This window comes from Urtica dioica, chromosome 1 (assembly GCF_054948205.1).
Source record: "Urtica dioica subsp. dioica isolate 48M chromosome 1, U.dioica_male_clone48M_v1_H2, whole genome shotgun sequence".
Classification (NCBI taxonomy): Eukaryota; Viridiplantae; Streptophyta; class Magnoliopsida; order Rosales; family Urticaceae; genus Urtica; species Urtica dioica.
The window spans coordinates 32,365,778-32,385,815 of NC_142756.1; the positions used below are offsets into that span (position 1 = coordinate 32,365,778).

At 42.4% G+C, this 20,038-nt stretch overlaps 1 long non-coding RNA gene across 1 annotated transcript; it reads right to left on the reverse strand.

The window, feature by feature from the left end:
- Window positions 1-15,588: 15,588 nt before the first annotated feature.
- LOC149407899 (uncharacterized) lies at window positions 15,589-16,338 on the reverse strand. Its single transcript, XR_016296678.1, has 3 exons — window positions 16,269-16,338; window positions 16,084-16,148; window positions 15,589-15,654 (listed from the first exon to the last, which is right to left on the reverse strand). It is a non-coding gene; the product is annotated as an uncharacterized LOC149407899 (long non-coding RNA).
- Window positions 16,339-20,038: the final 3,700 nt, after the last annotated feature.

A 20,038-nucleotide genomic window follows, 5' to 3' on the forward strand; every position in this document is an offset into this window, starting at 1 on the left:
TGGACTCAAAAGTTCACAAAACCTTTTCCATGTTTAGCTTAATGTCAACTGACTCCACTAAAGAGTTGACACTGAAAATCTCTCGGTTCAAATGAATTTATTTTCTACTCAAGAATTCAACCTAATTGTAATGAGTGGATCCACAGAATATTATCCGTGTTTACCCTTCATGAATATCATCAGCTAGTCGGGATTTAAAAAATTACCATTTTACCCTTCTAGCTGTTATTTCCTCAACTCCTTTGTCGCTTGTGAATAAGTTAGAAACAATGTATTGACGAGACTTGTTCTTGAGTCGTCGTGTTTAAAAGTGCCCACTCACTAATTCCTTTTCTCTCGAGTGATTTAGTGATAGAAACTTTCGTGGTTGCTCGAGTTGCCGAGGAAGGAAGAGAGACGTTGCGAGGGGAGACGAACGTTGCAACCTTTTCCAAAAGCTTCTCAACGTTCAAGCTTCCAAAAGGTTAGTAATCTTTTATGCGCATAATAGTTTTTATTTACATGTGCTTGCTCTTGGTCTAGGTTAGTAAAAACTGTTTTACTTGAAAAAGAAAATTTTTAAAATTCCGCCGCATACTGAAGCGTTAAACTTTTTCTTAAATCCTAGATCAATTCCAATAAAAGCTTCACAAGAAGCCACATATTCTACTTCCTTTGTGGAGTCACCAATGCAAGATTGCTTAATACTCCTTCACACAACAGCTCCACCATTGAGGATGAACACAGATCCCAAAGTGGATTTCCTGGAATCCTTATCTGCTTGAAAATCGGAGTCGGTGTATCCCGTCATAGTCAGGTGAGAGCCTGTATATGTAAACATCAAGTTCCTAAATCTACGAAGATATTTCAGAACATGCTTAACAGCAATCCAGTGCTTGGGTCCAGGGTTGGATTGAAAACGGCTAACTACGCCAACTGCGAAGCAGATATCAAGTCTAGTGAAAAGCATAGGATACATGAGACTTCCTACGGCTGAGGCGTAAGGAAATTTTTTTTTTCATGTCCTCAATCTCTTGTGCAGTCTTGGGAGACTGGTCCTTAGAGAGTGAGACTCCATGCCTAAAGGGTATTTGGCCCTTCTTGGAGTCTTGCATCGAGAAGCGATCCATAACCTTATCAATATAAGATTCTTGAAAGAGCGACAGAGTCTAGTTCTTCCTACCTCGAAAAATTTGGATCCCCAGAATGTACGGGGCTTCTCCTATATCCTTCATATCGAATTGCTTTGCCAGCCAGACCTTAACCTCAGATAACTTACCCACATCATTACCTATGAGTAATATATCATCGACATATAGTACCAGAAACACAACTTTACCTTCGTGCATTACCTTGTGAACACAAGGCTCATCTATTGACTGTCAAAGCCGAAGCTCTTTACAGTTTCATCGAATCTAATATTCCATGACCTAGATGCTTGCTTTAATCCATAAATGGACTTAAGCAACTCACAAAATCGTTTGGTTGAGCCGTATAAATGCGCTCGTCAAGATTGCCATTCAAGAAGGCAGTCTTGACATACATTTGTCAGATCTCATAGTCGAGGGTTGCAGCTATGGATAAAAGTATGCGGATGGATTTAAGCATTGCGACTGGCGAGAAGGTTTGTTCATAGTTAATCCCTTCTTGTTAGGTGTAAACCTTAGCCACAATTCGTGCTTTGAACGTCTCGACGTTCCCATCCGGACCCCTTTTCTTCTTGTATATACACTTACACCCTACGGGTTTAATCCCTTCAGGAAGGTCTACAAGTTTCCAGACTTTGTTGACATACATCGAGTGCATCTCAACTTTTATGCTGTCAAGCCAAAGGTTTGATTCAGAACAAGCCATCACTTGGCTATAGGAAACAGGATCATCCATTTCAGAGACGGCTACGAGAGAGTCTCCATAAGACATGTACCCGTCAGGCTTTTGAGTAGCCCTCCCACTACGTCGAAGTACTACTTGACGAGATTCTGAAGAGTTAGGTTGTGTTTCAGTTGGGGTTAGAACAGTTCTTACAGATGAGGTAGAAGCTTCCTTACCCAACTTTTCTTCAAGCACAATTTTGCTTCTAGGTTTCACGTCTTTCATAAAGTCCTCCTCAAGGAAACAAGCCTTCGTGCTAACGAAAGTCTTATCGTGCTCGGGACTATACAAGATGAAACCTTTGGTTTCCTTTGGATATCCCACAAACAAGCACAATTCTGACCTACTAGCCAACTTGCTAGTCTTTTGCCTTAGCACATGTGCAGGGCAACCCAAATTCTGATGTGACCTAGATTTACTTTACGGCCAGTCCATCGTTCATAAGGAGTACCAGGAACCGTTTTGGACGGAACTTGGTTTTGAATATAAGCGGTTGTTTCTAGGGCATATCCCCAAAAGGAAAGAGGGAGTGCTGAGTAACTCATCATTGATCTAACCATCTCCATAAGAGTTCGGTTTCTTCTCTCTGACACTCCGTGTAAATGCGCTCGTAGCCATGTAAATGCGCTCGTCAAGATTGCCATTCAGGAAGGCTGTCTTGACATCCATTTGCCAGATCTCATAGTCGAGAGCTGCAGCTAAGCATAGAAGTATGCGGATGGATTTAAGCATCGCGACTATCGAGAAGGTTTCTTCATAGTCAATCCCTTCTTGTTGGGTATAACCCTTCGCCACAAGTCATGCTTTGAACGTCTCGACGTTCCCATCTGGACCCCTTTTCTTCTTGTATATCCACTTACACCCTACGGGTTTAATCCCTTCAGGAAGGTCTACAAGTTTCCAGACTTTGTTGACATACATCGAGTGAATTTCAACTTTCATGGCGTCAAGCCAAAGGTTTGATTCAGAACAAGCCATCGCTTGGCTATAGGAAATAAGGTCATCCATGTCAGAGACAGCTACTAGATTGTCTCCATTAGACATGTACCTGTCAAGCTTTTGAGTAGCCCTCCCACTACGTCGAAGTAGTACTTGATGAGATTCTGATGAGTTAGGTTGAGTTTTAGTTTGGGTAAGAACAGTTCTTACATATGAGATAGAAGCTTCCTCACCCAACATTTCTTCAAGCACAATTTTGCTTCTACGTTTTACATCTTTCATGAAGTCCTCCTCAAGGAAACGAGCATTCGTGCTAACAAAAGTCTTGTCATCCTCGGGACTATAGAATGTGAAACCTTTGGTTTCCTGTGGATATCCAACGAACAGACACAATTCTGACTTACGAGCAAACTTGCTAGTCTTTTGCCTCAGCACGTGTGCAGGGCAACCCCAAATTTTGATGCGGCCAAGATTTACTTTACGACCAGTCCATCGTTAATAAGCCTCATCTCCATAAGAATTCGGTTTCTTCTCTTTGAAACTCCATTTTGTTGAGGTGTGCCTAGTGCGGTAAGCTGAGAAGCGATACCTTCTTCTTTAAGAAAGTCATCGAACTCTCCAGACATATACTCACCACCTCGATTAGATCGAAGGGTTTTGATCACTTTGCCAGTTTGCTTTTCCACTAAAGCCCTAAAGACCTTAAATACGTTAAAGGTATCGGATTTGTGTTTGAGCAAATAGACAAAACCATATCGCGAGTAATCATCGGTGAAGGTAACGAAGTATCGTATCCTCCACATGCCTGTTGGCTGAGCGGACCACATACATCAGAATGTACTAGTTCAAGCAACTCAGTAGCTCTTCGACCCTTATCGGAGAAAGGTCGCTAAGTCATTTTTCCTTCTATGTAGGATTCACAAGTAGGTAGTGAACCTATTGCAGATTCTTGGAGTGGACCATCCCTTACAAGTCTCTTAATTCTGTCTAGATTGATTTGACGAAGTCGTAAGTGCCGGAGATATGTTAATTTTATTAGATCGGAGGATTCAGATAGTTTGATCCTCTTTGGCTCCCTAACTAGATCATTATCGATTTCAGTGTCTAAAAGAGAAGGTTGAGTGGGATAAATGTAAAAAAGACCATTCTTCATACATGCATTAGTGACAAAAGAATTTGAAAAAGAATACGAATTCCATTCTTTATAAACTTTAAATTATAATCTTGCTCGAAAAGTTGAGAAACAGATATTAGGATTTTCCCAAAGGAAGGAACATAATAAACATTATTCAAATTTAAAGTGCGGTCTTCAAAAGATAGCGTCACAGATCCCACAGCCTTCGCAGACACCATGCTCCCATCTCCGCACTTGAAGTAGAAGTCGCCATCCTCTACGCTTTTTCTTTTCCTAAAACCAGTCAAGGAGCAACAAATATGTTTAGTAGCAGCGGAGTCACTAATCCACGATGATACATTATCAGCTACTAAGCAAGCTTCGGTAACAAGTACAATACCTTTTTCCTTTGTTTTGAGGTAAGCAGGACATTTCCTACGCCAGTGACCAGGCTCATTGCAGTGGTGGCACTTGTCATTAGACTTGTCCACCTTAGCAGCGTTTGGCATCTTCTTTTTTTTTTTTTGAACCTTAGGTTGGTTCTTCTTCTCGGCCTTTGCGAGGTCTCTTCTTAGATCCAGAGGTGGAGGCAGTAGCATGTACTTCTCCTTGACTCCTCTTTTTCTTAGTGTGTCCCTCAGCGGTGTGAAGCTCCTTCATAAGCTTGGTATTAGTGTACTCTAGCTTGTTCATGGAGTAGTTCAGCTTGAAGGTATCAAAAAACTCGGGGAGAGTTTCCAATATCATGCCTATTATTAGTTTCGGTTAGATAGATGATGATCAGCATCATATGATCTCTAACATGAGTTTCAGCCTTCATATGACAGTTCATAAACTATCGGACCGCTTGTTGCCTTGCTAGACGTCCTTGCCCTCCAAACATCTCATGGATATTGTAGAGCATATCGGCGGCAGTCTGGATGTCACGATGTTGTTGTTGCAACCCATTGTTCATTGATGCTAAAATATAGTACCTCGCAATATCATCGAATCGGAGCCAGGCCGCCAGGGTGTCTGTTTCCTCTTGTGTCGAATCATCATTCGTTTGAGGACAGGGGGTGGTGAGTACCCATTTGTGCTTATCGAAAGTAAGGACTATGTCAAGGTTATGTTTCCAGTCAACGTAATTTTCGCCTTCGAGTTTATTCGAGGAAAGAATGGTTGATGGAAGGTTGAGAGACATATTGCCTATAAGAGGTTAAACAAGTTTATGATTAGTCTTTGGTTTAGGATTTAAGTTTTTAACATTTGATAAAATCCAAAGGTGTTATACACAAAGTAATAATCTACTCCCTCAAGAGAAGGCCGCAAAAAATCTCCATTTATACACATCGTTAGCCAAGATGTCAATACACCAATTTTGACTAGCCACCTTTTAAATTGGTTTGATCACTCACACCCTTTCGTAGAGCCTCAAGGGAGGATTACTAGGAATTGAGTCTAAGTGTGCAACCAACCACTTAGTCTGAAAGGTCAACTTTGAAAAACAATCCCCCAATAGGAGGGCTTGTCTTCATCGTCTCACTCTCGAAGGTAGCTCATTCAGCAATGATCGAAGTAAAAACGCCATAGAGTACTCCCATTGAAGAGAGGGCCACAAGAGTGACTCTTAGTCTCACGTTAATTGCTTCTTTCATTAGTGTTGAAGATCGTGGGTTACAAACAACTAGTATAACCCTCCCACTTAGTTTTTGGAGTTGGCACATCATCTTTATAAGTTCGGAAACAAATTTCCTAGTTATAGAGCGATACAGTGGACTACTAGAAAGGAATCTTAGATCTTCATGTTCAAGGAAGAGCAGTGTTAGTGAATAAAGACACAAGGTACATACTCGGACATTTTCCTATTTTCTATTCGGGAAAGTGCATGAGGGAAGTGTGAACTTCAACTCACTCGAACACTTGAAAGTTTGAGATTACACATCTTTTATTTTTCGGCTTATCTACGAGGAAACCTCCCACTCAAATTTTCAAGAGCATATAGATTTGGAACTATGTGATATAGATATAGTTTTGAAAACATGTTGAAAACTTATTTGATTTGAATGACAAAATATTTTCAAGTTTGAAAGCAAAAACGGTTTTTCAAAATTCAAACTAGTTTTTGTAAAAATTCAATTTCAATTAAACTTTCGAAAATCAAAACATTTTAATCTTTGACATTATGTTTTATCATCTTATAAAAAAAATTTCTCACAGAAATTTTCTCATTAGATTTCTATAACTCATGGTAGTGGGGTTGAAAATCCAAAATTCTAAAAAACTGGACTTTCGGAACAGCCGCGCACGTCAGAGTAAAATCGCCATAACTGGGGGCTCCGATGTCCTTTTGACCTAAAACTAATTGCATTGGAAAGAAGATAAATAGACCTTTAATTTTATTCAAGAATCATTAAATTTAAAATTGGGAGCTCAGAGTTATGCCACTTTTACTGTGGGTTTTCTCGAGCTCGAAGAAAACTGGAAATAATTAAAGTTTGGAGTTTGATTGCGAAAAAAGAATCGAGCGTAACGGAACGTTTTAGGAAGTTGCTAAAGATTTAATATGTGTTTTATTAATATGGTAATAACATGGTATAAAAGAAAATAACAACAAACATAAAAGGAAACGAGTAAATGAACGAAATTAGCAAGACAATATAACTAGTCACAAAATTACTCGAAATTTTCTCAAATATAAAAACACGTTTTTCATTATAAAAAATTAAAATAATTTAGAACTGATTCTAAAGTTATTTAATAACATCCCAAATTCATAAAAAAGCAACATGATTTTTAATTTAAAGGCAAGAGCAATAAATTAAAAAAAATCTAAGAAAACCATTCTAACTTGTCACAAAATTAGTACACTTTCGAAAACGATTTTCAAGCTCATAGTTTTAATTACATGTACATGCATATCTTTGACAAAAGCTCTGATACCATTTGTTGGAATTGATCTAGGGTTAACAAAATATTTAACGCTTCGAGCAAGCGGCGGAATTTAAAAATTTTATTTAAAACAAATAAAACGTTTTTACTAACCTAGACAAAGAGCAAGTACATATAAATTTAAACTATTAATGAACATTATATGTTTACTAACCTTTGAAAAGCTTGAACATTGAAAATCCTTAGGAAGGTTGAAACGTTCGTCTCCCCTCGCAGCATGTCTCTCTTCTTTTCTCGGAAACTCGAGCAACCACAAAAGTTTCTATCACAATAATCACTCGATCGAGAAAGAAAGGAATTAGTGTATGGGCACGTTAAAACACGACGACTCAAAAACATGTCTCAAAGTCGAAGAGCTAAAACACTAGGTCAAATGTGGACCTAGGTGCCAAGACAAAAATGAAAGAAAACTTAGAGAGAGGGAGAGAGAGGAGATGGGCGGCCAAGTCTAGAGAGAGAAGCTCTCCATCTCTAAAACTTTAGAATGAATAAACAATGAGAATGTGGCCTCTGTTTATAGGGGAGGGATTACCTTCAATAAGGTAGTTTCCTCTTCTATAGAATATCACCTATTTATGAGAAAAATTTGCTCTCCCTCCCTTAGAGCCACACGGCCAATTTTCCTTCTAGAAGCCTTGGATTTGTTTCCTCTTTTGTTCTCCATTAGCCTTGTTGGCCGAAAATCCTTTTTCCTTGTAGAGGAAATTTGTATCCTCTTTTTCTTTTGTTCAGTATCTTCATACATTAATGCGCAAAATAATCACTCTTTTTTCTTTGGGTTGGACGGTCAAGACATCTAGAATGGGCTTCTAGATGCTTCTTCATTTGTTCATGACAATATAAGAAAATGCCCATTAAGAATTTTCAGGTAAAATTCTATGAAATAAAATTAATCCTCAAGGCCCAATGAACTTGTTATGGCCAAATGATAATATGTGATCATATGACAATGTCAAAAAATTTATTTACATTCATTTCGTCCTATGTCCTAAAAGACAAAAATACCCTTCAGACAATTTTCGTAAAACTTGTCTCGTTCTTGTTTTGACTTAAATTATAGTTTAAGTATTCCTACTCGATATGATCTGTGATAGTGACCACATGGATCCAAATGAACAAAGCTTGAGCTAAAATACTTGGACTCAAAAGTCCACAAACCTTTTCCAAGTTTAGCTTAATGTCAACTGACTCCACTAAAGAGTTGACACTGAGAATCTCTCGGTACAAATGAATTTATTTTCTACTCAAGAATTCAAATAAATTGTGATGAGTGGATCCAATGAATATTATATATGTTTACCCTTCATGAATATCATCAGCTTGTCGAGATTTACAAAATTACCATTTTACCATTCTAGTTGTTATTTCCTCAACTCCTTTGTCGCTTGCGAATAAGTTAGAAACAATGTATTGACGAGGAGCTAACAAGTCACATAGCCTCATCCAAAAGAGTCATGACCCAATTTGTACAATGGCTAGTTCATTCATTCATATTCCAAGGAACAAAGCATGAGGTGATATACATTGCTTACGCCTCAGCCGTAGGAAGTCTCATGTATTCTATGCTTTGCACTAGACCTGATATCTGCTTCGCAATTGACTTAGTTAGCCGTTTTCAATCTAACCCTGGACCCGAGCACTGGATTGTTGTTAAGCATGTTCTTAAGTATCTTCGAAGAACTAGGAACTTGATGCTTACATATTCACGTAATGACCTGACTATGACGGGATATACTGACTCCGATTTTCAAGCAAATAAGGATTCCAGGAAATCCACTTCAGGATCTGTGTACATCCTTAATGGTGGAGCTATTGTGTGGAGGAGTATTAAGCAATCTTGCATTGCTGACTCCACAATGGAAGCGGAATATGTGGCTGCTTGTGAAGCATCCAAAGAGGCTGTATGGCTTCGAAAATTCCTTAAGAATTTGGAAGTTGTTCCAAACGTCGACGAGTCCCTGACCCTTTATTGTGATAATAGTGGGGCTGTCGCTAACTCAAAGGAACCTCGAAGCCATAAGCGCTCTAAACATATTGAGAGGAAATACCATTTGATTCGAGAGATCGTGCAGCGCAGAGTCGTGAACGTGAAGAAGATTGTTGTTGGCCCGTCTAGGGCCAACGGGAACAAGGTCATCTCTTCGACCCACATGGCTGGTACGAGATCTTGGGCGGCGAAACCCCGACTCAACCAGGAGCCGGCCCAAACCAATGGCCAAGTCAAAACCCAGCCACGGGCCGAGTCAATGGCTCACCCGGCCGTTGGCTGGGTCAAATGGCTCACTCGGCCATTGGACAGTTCACTCGGCCAATGGCCGAGTGAACCCCTCAGCCACCAAGGCAGTTCACTCGGCCATTGGCCGAGTGAACCTTCCAGCAGTTCACTCGGTCAATGGCCGAGTGAACCCCTCAGCCACCAAGGCAGTTCACTCGGCCATTGGCCGAGTGAACCTTCCAGCAGTTCACTCGGCCAATGGCCGAGTGAACCCCTCAGCCACCAAGGCAGTTCACTCGGCCATTGGCCGAGTGAACCTTCCAGCAGTTCACTCGGCCAATGGCCGAGTGAACCCTTCAGCCGCCAAGACAGTTCACTCGGCCATTGGCCGAGTGAACCTTCCAACAGTTCACTCGGCCAATGGCCGAGTGAACCTCCCTGCTGCCTCAGCAGTTCACTCGGCCATTGGCCGAGTGAACCTCAGCCGGCCCAAGACCTTCACTCGGCCAATGGCCGAGTGAACCTCACCACCATGTTCACTCGGCCATTGGCCGACCCAACCTCCTCCAATGCCGACCCAAGCATTCTCACTCGGCCAAGGGGTCTTCAAACCACCCCTTGGCTGCCTATAAATACCAAGGCACCCCCCTTGGTCCAGGTAATCCATTCTTGAGTACTGAAACGCTGCCGAACTCGTACCTCGCTCGTTTCTCTCAAGCTTTGGCCTCTAAACACCCCTAAAACCTCTATACTCCACCTCAATCACACTAATGTTGAGCGTCGGAGAGGTAAACAGGGGCACCCCCCCTGTTTCCCCTTTGTAGTTCACGTGTTCTCTACTCCTTTTCAGGTACTCTGACGAACTCAAGGGACATCCACAGCTAAGGGACGACTCGGGATACCGGGTCCGACACGCTCGAGTCAAGACGAGACCACTTGGTCCGGCCTTGGATCTAACCGTCTTTGGCTCCTAAATAGTTGTCCGAAAAACAGCGACAACATTTTGGCGCTAGAAGGAGGGCCTCTCTCGACCTTGACGACGCATTCCCTCTACCAGTTTTCTCCCTTCGTTCTCACGACTCTCGAGAGATGAGTCATCTACCCACTACCTCCGTGGGTACCCGAGCGACGAGCTCGAGGTACGGTCTCCGAAACCTTGCGCACCGTCTTGAAGGGCAACCTCGCGATAGCGAGAGCCAGCCCCAAGACCCGGTGAACGACCCCGAGGCCGAGCTCCGAGAGGACACGGCCCGGCGGCTCGCGGAGCTTCTTGACCGTCCCGGCGTTGACAGCTCCCTCATCGCCGGTCTCCTCGGCTACGACATCGAGGATCGATCCGCTCAAGATTACTCCGACCCCGAGTACGTGGAGGAGTCGAGGACCGACGAGGCCACTCCTAGCCTCGCTCAAGCGCGACCCGAGAGGGCCAACGGTGCGTTGGCCGATCCTTTGTACCCGGCGCGACAACAGGCACGGTCACAGTCCCGGGGACTCGCCCCTTCGGTTTCAAGAGGTGGCCGGACACGGCCCCTCGCCGAGGAGAGAGCGACTCTGGTCGACGATGGAGCCGATAGCCGAAGCGCTCGCCGGACGACACGACCAAGGGCGACCTCGCCTCGTCGTGCGCCAAGCGTGGACCTTAGAGAGCGCTTGACGGCGCAGAGAAACTCCCGAGGGGAGGATCTCCGCCAAAGGCTAAATTCTCGAAGGGACGCGCTCCCCGCCGCAACTCTTGGCCGACCTCAGGCCAATGTCATGGACCAAGCGTCCAACGAACGCCAACCGGTGACTCCCGTGGCCCCGACGGTCGGCCCTGCTAACGGGCTTGACGTGGTCACGATGATTCAAAGCCTCCAGAATCAAATCATCGAGATGAGGGAGTCTGGGAGGCAAAGGCCGTACGGAGGGATCGAGGAATCATACTCTCCCTTCGCCGCACAAGTCCTCGCGCAGCCATGCGTGGGAAATTTTAAGTTACCGTCCATTCCCCCCTATGATGGACGCACGGACCCCCACTTCCACGTCCAACACTATGAGACGTGGATGACGATGCAAGGGCAGACGGACGCCACCCTCTGCCAAGCCTTCAGCCTGACCCTCACAGGGTCGGGCTTTGAGTGGTTCCAAAGTTTGAGGCCTGGAAGCATCCCGTCCTTCCGGGCCTTGCGAGAGGCTTTCCTTGCTCGCTTTGCCACGCTTGTGGCACAAAAGAAACCGAAAACCCACCTCCTCTCCATTCGACAGGGGAGAGATGAGACGTTGAGACAATACCTCGCCCGCTTCACCGAGGAGTCTCACAAAGTCGAGGGCTTCGACGACAGGGACGCCATCACGGCGATTACCGAGGGAGTTCGCACGAGCGACTTCCTCAAGTCCATTGTCGGGCAAGTCCCGCGAGACTTGGCGGAGCTGATGACGAGAGCCCGCACACATATGGGAATCGAGGACTATCTCGATGGCCGCGATGGCCGGAAGTCAGGAGGACAAGGTGGTCGCCACCGCGAAGAACGGGACGAAGATCGCCCCGACCCTCAAAGCAAGAGGAGCAAGGGAGGCCGGGCCCCTAACGGTCGCCCCCTCTCCGGTCCAAGATCGTCGCACGTTGATAACTTCCAAGCGTTATCAACGTACACCCCGCTGAACAGTCCGCAAGAGCGGATCCTAGCTCTGCATCGCGACAATCTAGGAAGTCCGGCTCCTCTAGCGAAGGATCCCGCGAAGAGGGATCGGAACAAGTTCTGTGAGTACCACCAGGATCACGGGCATCTAACGTCCGAGTGCTATCATCTTAGGCGTCAGATCGAGGCCCTGATTCAAGTCGGGAAATTAAAAGAGTATGTCCTAAGAACGGTCGGGGCGGCCACGGTGCACGAAGGCCGTCCACGGCGGGGAAGGAAGGGTCCAGCGACAGTGACTGACATGAACCAGGCAGCGATCGAACAACCGGAGAGCTCACAGCTGCATGTCGTGGGCTAAGCCCGTCCCCTCTTTTCATTATGTCATTTTATTTCTAGTTTTAAGACAATCTCGAATTTCAATAAGGCCAATGGCCCAGGGATGTAATTTTTGACTATTTGTGCATGATAATTGCATCACATTTCACCTCGAAGTCTTTATCTTGCTGCATTAAAATTTCTAGTTTCGTCTACGAGTACACGAGAAACTCGGGGGGCTAATGGGAAACAATGCTAAAAAAAAAAAAAGACACAAAAAAGACGTGCTAATCGATTATGCCTTCGTTGGCAAATCGAGAAAAGTAAGACGCGCACTAAACGACGAAGACGTGCTAATCGATTATGCCTTCGTTGGCAGGTCGAGAACATAAGACGCGCACCATACGACAAAGACGTGCAAATCGATTACGCCTTCGTTGGCAAGTCGAGAAAAGTAAGACGCGCACAAAACAAAAAAGACGTGCTAATCGATTATGCCTTCGTTGGCAGGTCGAGAACATAAGACGCGCACCATACGGCAAAGACGTGCAAATCGATTGTGCCTTCGCTGGCAAAGTCGAGAAAAGTAAGACGCGCACAAAACAAAAAAGACGTGCAAATCGATTATGCCTTCGTTGGCAAATCGAGAAAAGTAAGACGCGCACAAAACAAACAAAGACGTGCAAATCGATTACGCCTTCGTTGGCAAATCGAGAAAAGTAAGACGCGCACTAAACGACGAAGACGTGCTAATCGATTATGCCTTCGTTGGCAAATCGAGAAAAGTAAGACGCGCACAATACGAAAAAGACGTGCTAATCGATTATGCCTTCGTTGGCAAGTCGAGAAAAGTAAGACGCGCATGACACAAAAAAGACGTGCAAATCGATTATGCCTTCGTTGGCGAGTCGAGAAAAGTAAGACGCGCACCACACAAAGAAGACGCGCAAATCGATTATGCCCTCATTGGCAAGTCGAGAAAACAAGACGCGCACAACACAATAAAGCCGTGCTAACCGATCACGCCCTCATTGGTAGATCGAGAAAATGAGCCACGCACGATCAACCCGAAACAAAAAGTCGTCCCTCGCGACGCACAAAGGCCGTCCCTCGCGACGCGAGAAGGCCATTCCTCATGGCACGGACCCGAGAGCGTTCATCCCGCATCCGTATAAAGGCGTAGATTTTGAGTTTCCACTCGATCTACGCTCGACCGGAAACTCGGGGGGCTAATGTTGTTGGCCCGTCTAGGGCCAACGGGAACAAGGTCATCTCTTCGACCCACATGGCTGGTACGAGATCTTGGGCGGCGAAACCCCGACTCAACCAGGAGCCGGCCCAAACCAATGGCCAAGTCAAAACCTAGCCACGGGCCGAGTCAATGGCTCACCCGGCCGTTGGCTGGGTCAAATGGCTCACTCGGCCATTGGACAGTTCACTCGGCCAATGGCCGAGTGAACCCCTCAGCCACCAAGGCAGTTCACTCGGCCATTGGCCGAGTGAACCTTCCAGCAGTTCACTCGGCCAATGGCCGAGTGAACCCCTCAGCCACCAAGGCAGTTCACTCGGCCATTGGCCGAGTGAACCTTCCAGCAGTTCACTCGGCCAATGGCCGAGTGAACCCTTCAGCCGCCAAGACAGTTCACTCGGCCATTGGCCGAGTGAACCTTCCAACAGTTCACTCGGCCAATGGCCGAGTGAACCTCCCTGCTGCCTCAGCAGTTCACTCGGCCATTGGCCGAGTGAACCTCAGCCGGCCCAAGACCTTCACTCGGCCAATGGCCGAGTGAACCTCACCACCATGTTCACTCGGCCATTGGCCGACCCAACCTCCTCCAATGCCGACCCAAGCATTCTCACTCGGCCAAGGGGTCTTCAAACCACCCCTTGGCTGCCTATAAATACCAAGGCACCCCCCTTGGTCCAGGTAATCCATTCTTGAGTACTGAAACGCTGCCGAACTCGTACCTCGCTCGTTTCTCTCAAGCTTTGGCCTCTAAACACCCCTAAAACCTCTATACTCCACCTCAATCACACTAATGTTGAGCGTCGGAGAGGTAAACAGGGGCACCCCCCCTGTTTCCCCTTTGTAGTTCACGTGTTCTCTACTCCTTTTCAGGTACTCTGACGAACTCAAGGGACATCCACAGCTAAGGGACGACTCGGGATACCGGGTCCGACACGCTCGAGTCAAGACGAGACCACTTGGTCCGGCCTTGGGTCTAACCGTCTTTGGCTCCTAAATAGTTGTCCGAAAAACAGCGACAACAAAGATCTCAATGGTGGACAACCTAGCAGATCCATTCACTAAGGCCCTAGCGAACAAGGTCTTCGGCCAGCATCGGGAGTGATTAGGAATGAAGGACTACACACATCCTCTTTGAGTCAAGTGGGAGTTTGTTGTCAATGGTCACTACCAGAAATTTGTCCTCTAACTACTGCCGAACGCCGTAGTCATTTTAAATCGACTACAGTTTACCGACTGTCATCTATGGCACTGGAGTCTTATCTTTTTGATTGAGACTCCAGTTTTTGGCCGTAGTGTATCTGTTTTATAAGACTGTAGTTAAAATATATAACTACATTTTATAGATGTAGTCTTACTAGTCTCATCTATAAATACTACAGCGTTATGATGTAGTTATATATAACTCAATTACATAAGAAAAAAACACTACACTTTTAACAAGTAGTCTTAATTGATTTAATTAGACAGACTACGACGTTTTTGTTTCATCTATTGTACTGGAGTCTTATCTCTTTGCCTACGACTCCAGTTTTTTCTGTTGAAGACTACATCTTTAAAATGTAGTTGTTGAAGTTAAGAGTGCATAAACACTACAACTTTAGAAAGTAGTTTTAATTAATTGAATTTGACTGACTACTGTGTTTTTGTGTCATCTATTGCACTGAAGTCTATTCCATTTTGCTAGGACTCCAGTCTTTAATTGTAGTTTATATTCATGAAATTATATTTTAACAATATAGACTATATCTTATTTATGTAGAGCAATTTTTTAAAATAAAAATATATTTAAATAAATATAAAATTAAATACATAAATGAATATCTAAAAAAACACATGATATCCAAATAAATCTCATATTCCATTAAATCATCAATCAATATCATTATAGTGTCATACAAATAAAATTCATGTCTAATTTATTGCATACTTGGCCAAACAAGCTATTAAGCATGTTTTGATATCAGTTAATTATAATGCAAAATTAATATACCCATTCACACGAAAAAAATAATTAAACAAAACGCAATAAAGTTTCACCGGGGAGAGTGGCTGGACCGGACGACATAAAGTCTAATTCCCTCTGTGAGCTTTTTATCTTGGTCGCCAACCTTGAGAGCAGAGAATCAGAGAAACCATATCAAAAACAAGTTATGACATAAAAGCTTAAAACAAACATTTATTAAAAAAAAAGAATACCAGATTGACCTATTCCTCACCAACTTCTTGATCTAAGTGGGAAAAGTGTTAGTGAAAACTGAACCAATATGTACAGATTCACACACTCATACACACAAACCAAATGAGTAAAGCTTACCCCAAATTTCGAGAGATGTGACAACACTGTAAATCTTCCCTAGAACGTTGCTCGTCGATCTCAGCCAAGTCATTTCTTCATATCTTCCTCGAGAGCCTGCATTGCTGCCTATTTTCTTCCAAGGACAACAATCAATTCCCAGAATTATTTCTTACAAACTTAATCACAGAAAATATACTCAACTATTGTTCAGATACTAAGAGTGATAAAGCTGTCTTTGCTGCCTATTAATCATGGTCACAGAGTATGCCCACCAAAAACGTTCGATAGCATTAATAGAATCTAGTTAGAAAAAAAAATTCCTCGTTTTAACATAAAAATTATGAACTTTCTACCAGCCATCTCATATAGATCTGTTCTTTTTTCATACTTTTCAACACTCAAAACCATTAAAGCTTTTAAATTTCTCAAGTGCGTACTCAGTCTTTACCACAAAACCAAACAAAATATCATAAAAAAAACACACAACATTTGGTAACATTCTAAGAGATCGAATATAGAGAGACTTGAAACAAAAAGACGAATTTATGAAAATACCTTGTCGAGGCCAACGGGACCGAGAGACGATTTGACGATGTTTGCAACGGATTGACAAGCCATAACTGTACGCGTACATGGAATAAACTCAGCCCATTTCTTCAACATAATAACACAAATACATCATGTATACATATATACATACAGATATATAGAGTGAGAAAGAGAGAGAGAGAGGTTTGTACCGTTTGGTGAGTTTGGGCCAGCAAACACCTCTCGAACCCCACAGCCAAGCAAATTAGAGTTGAAATATAAAGGGACTGTGGATAGAATATATAAGGGGACTTGACAAAGACTCGTAAAGATGACTGGCAGAAAAAGAAGTTTAAGATACACAGAACTTGCGACTACAAAAAAGAGGCGTTATTTAGTCGACTAAACCCAATTTAACTTCTTACCCTCAAAGACTTGAAAGAGTTTTAACTTTTAAAGCAAAAGCACACAGTTAAAGAACATCAACAGTAAAATAAATTTTAAAAAAGCGCTGAATTGGACTGGCTAAGGTTGAGGCTTTTGCAGTTTTGCTCAATTTGTGTAAAGAAGACAAAAAGAAAAATAGAATATAAGATCATTACATGATAAGTTTCCAACTCTGTTTTGAATATCCACAGACTAAGCCCAATTTAACTTGTTACCTTCAGAGACTCCCAAGACCTTTCAATGTCATTAACTGTCTTCTCTGCCAATTCTGTAAAACATAGTAAAAAAAAGAATTTACAGTAAGGGCGTTTTCTTTTAAAAAAAAATAAAAATGTTTTCTTTCAACTCAAGTAAACAGTCTTTTTAGTGTCTTGTTGTACTAGTGACTTTTAAACAAAAATCTCAACTAAAACATCATATTCAGATGTATACAGAACCCCACGCAATACGTGATTGCGCTCAATAATTTCTTTCAGATTAAAAGCCTTGTCAAAACTTGATGGAAATGAAACCTCAAAAGGGGTTTATCAAAAACTCATTCAAAACTAAGGGACAAAAATAAAGAATGACAGAAACAAATGAGAATTCATCATGTTATTAAAAAAGCAATATAGCACTAGCTCAAGGAAAATGGCAGTTTAGCTGAGCTTGCATGCATATCTATATCCATCTATCTATTTACACACTTTATTGATGCAAACGTCTGATATTTTCCCTATATTTTCCCTAAAAAGTATGCAAGCCTAACTTCTACAACTTACCCGCTATGCTATGATTTGGTCTACCGTTTCCATCTCTTTCCTGACCTGTTCAAAGAAAGAAAGAAAAGAATCAAGAGCAAAAAAATAGTTCAAAACACTACCAAGCTTGACTAAGCTCATTTGGACTTGTGATTTAAAGGAATGGGTTAAATATTTATTTTTTGTAATGAAACTGAAACAATCAGACCTAATATGAAATAATATTGGCAGTGGATATATCATACAAAGATTCTGAAAAATTAAACGATCATCACAAATCAAGCATCAATTCAGCACCAATAATCAAGAACCCTTTACCCACAAACACCCCAAATTAATGAAATCTAACTCAAGAGAATCACAATCAAACCAAACAAAGGCACGCGAGAAACAAGAACGACGTGAGTCATAAACATCGCCATCAAATTTATCCTTAAACCATTCAATTTCCGAAATCAAAAGGAAGCCCTAATTCACGAATAGAAGAGGAGAAAATTACCTCAGAAACTCGTGAATAACTGGCGAGAATCTACTTACAGCTCCTTTGCCGTACATCTTCTTATGAGATAAACAAACCTTGATGACTCTCTTCTAATTCTGATCCTGTTCTTTCTCTTTCTCTCAGTCTCCCTCCCTCTTTTCTTTCTCAACGTGTTTCAATCTCATGCCCAATCTATGTCTCGCTGATTCTCTCTCGATCACGCTCAGAGCTCTCTCGATTGTGTAGTTTTTTTCTTTTATTTTCTTTACTTGTGTTAAGGGTCGATCAAAAGAGATGGAATTGTCAACGAATTTCCTAAAGAAATCCTTTCATTCTCCAGCCTCCTAATTTTCACAACAAAATATATTTTTTATTTTTATATTTTTAGAGCATAAACACTTTTAATAAAGAGACGATATTGATGTACATCTAGCCAGACAGAAAACTTCCATAAAGATTTTTAAAAAAACAACTATCATCAATATGATCGCCTAAATAAATAACCCCCTTGTCCTTTGGTAAACACTAGAAACAATAATGAAAAAGAAAAGCTAACGTAAAAAAAAAAAACAAAAACCTCAGAAAGGTGTACCAATTTCACTCCTGGTCTCGGTAGGGCTATACAAAGCAGACCTGTTTCTAGGCCTATTCTCCTTTAACTGCTTGACCACCTCGTCCATGGCCGGCCTCACCGCCGGCACCGGAGCACAACAACCCATTGCAAGCTTCAGCGCCTGAATTAGCCCTTCCTCCATCGGGCTCCGAATCCCTTTGATCACCTCCGCGTCGAAAACCTCCATCGTCGTCTCCTCCAGAACCTCCATCTTCACCATCACCGGAAGATCGATAAACTCTCCTCCTCCGCCGCCGCTCTTCCCGGGCTCAAAATTTATTAGTTTAAATAATGAAAACCCAAGGGACTCGGATATCACAGTGGGAGATTTAACAATCCTGTTATGAGGATTTAAAGGTTCATAAACGAGATGAGATCAAAATGCGAATCGATACCTTGGGAACGGCTCCTGGGTGAATCTTGTTGATGGTATTGCAGAGAATGATTCCATTTCTTAAACATGAAAGGAATTTTCTCTTCAAAGGCTTGTTCGACAATCCCAACATACCCAATAAGCTCTTGAGCCATTGCACTGCTTGAAATCGCCACCAAGCTTAACATATTTGGTTATTTCGTATTACGATCAAGAAAACAAAAAATGGGAATCGAATAATGTAAAAAAATTATGAAAGAAGAAATAAAGTCTAAAAATACAAACCTACTTCTTCAGCTTTTCTTGAAGCCATTGTGAAATCATTTAGACCCTACATCTCAACTCACAAAAAATCACAATCAGACCCACTAAATTAGACAAGATAAATTCAAATCAACTGAGATAAATCAAACCACGTTCAATCAATTTCAGAAACCCAAAATCAGTGTTCAAAATCGAAACTCCAAATCCATGAAATTACCTACAATTAACGTTCGCCGAAACCCAAACATTAACATGCGATGGAGCAGAATCGTACGGCGACGGAGAGGGGCGGAAAATATTGAATGGCCACAGAGAGGGACGGTGAAGAATCGTCCAGGAACACGGCGAACCGGGTCTGCGAGTTAGAGACAGAGTTAGGAAGAGTGAGAAAGAGAGATTCTATCAACCCAAACATCTCAGATGAAACCCTAGATACCCTAGAACCAATTTTCTGGTAGTGGAAGAAGCAAACCGAGCCAGGAAAAGAGGTTCAAACCCTATAATCCTTTGAGAAATTTGAAGAAGAAGAAGAGGGAAATACTGAGTAGAGAGATGACTGGGATTCGGAGAGAGGGATTTACCGGTGAGCATGGTCGGGATGAGATATTTGTGATAGTGGCGGTGTTGTTCGCAGCGGTGGTTATCGCGGTGAGTCTCTCTCTTCGGTTCTCTTTTTTCTTTTTCTTTTTTCTTATTTTTCATTGAATATGATATCTTTAACATGAGTGATATAATGTTTCTATACTTAGTCAATTTGGCCAAATAAAATAGTGGAGGGAAATTTCCAAAAGATAGTGGAGGGAAATTTCCCACCTTGCAAAAATTTTGGTAATTTTTTATGTATTGAGTATTACAACTCCTTCTTTAACTTTGACTGTAGTGTAAATGTGCCAAAATTTTGTGGGAAATTTCCCTTCATTTAAAAATGGTGAAATTTTGATCATTTTTTGTTTTTTAAGTATTACCACTACTTTTTTATATTAGCTGTAGAGAAAAATAGACCATTATCTACAGCTTTATATTCGACTGGAGTCTAATATAGACCTAAAAAAAGGTGACCGTAG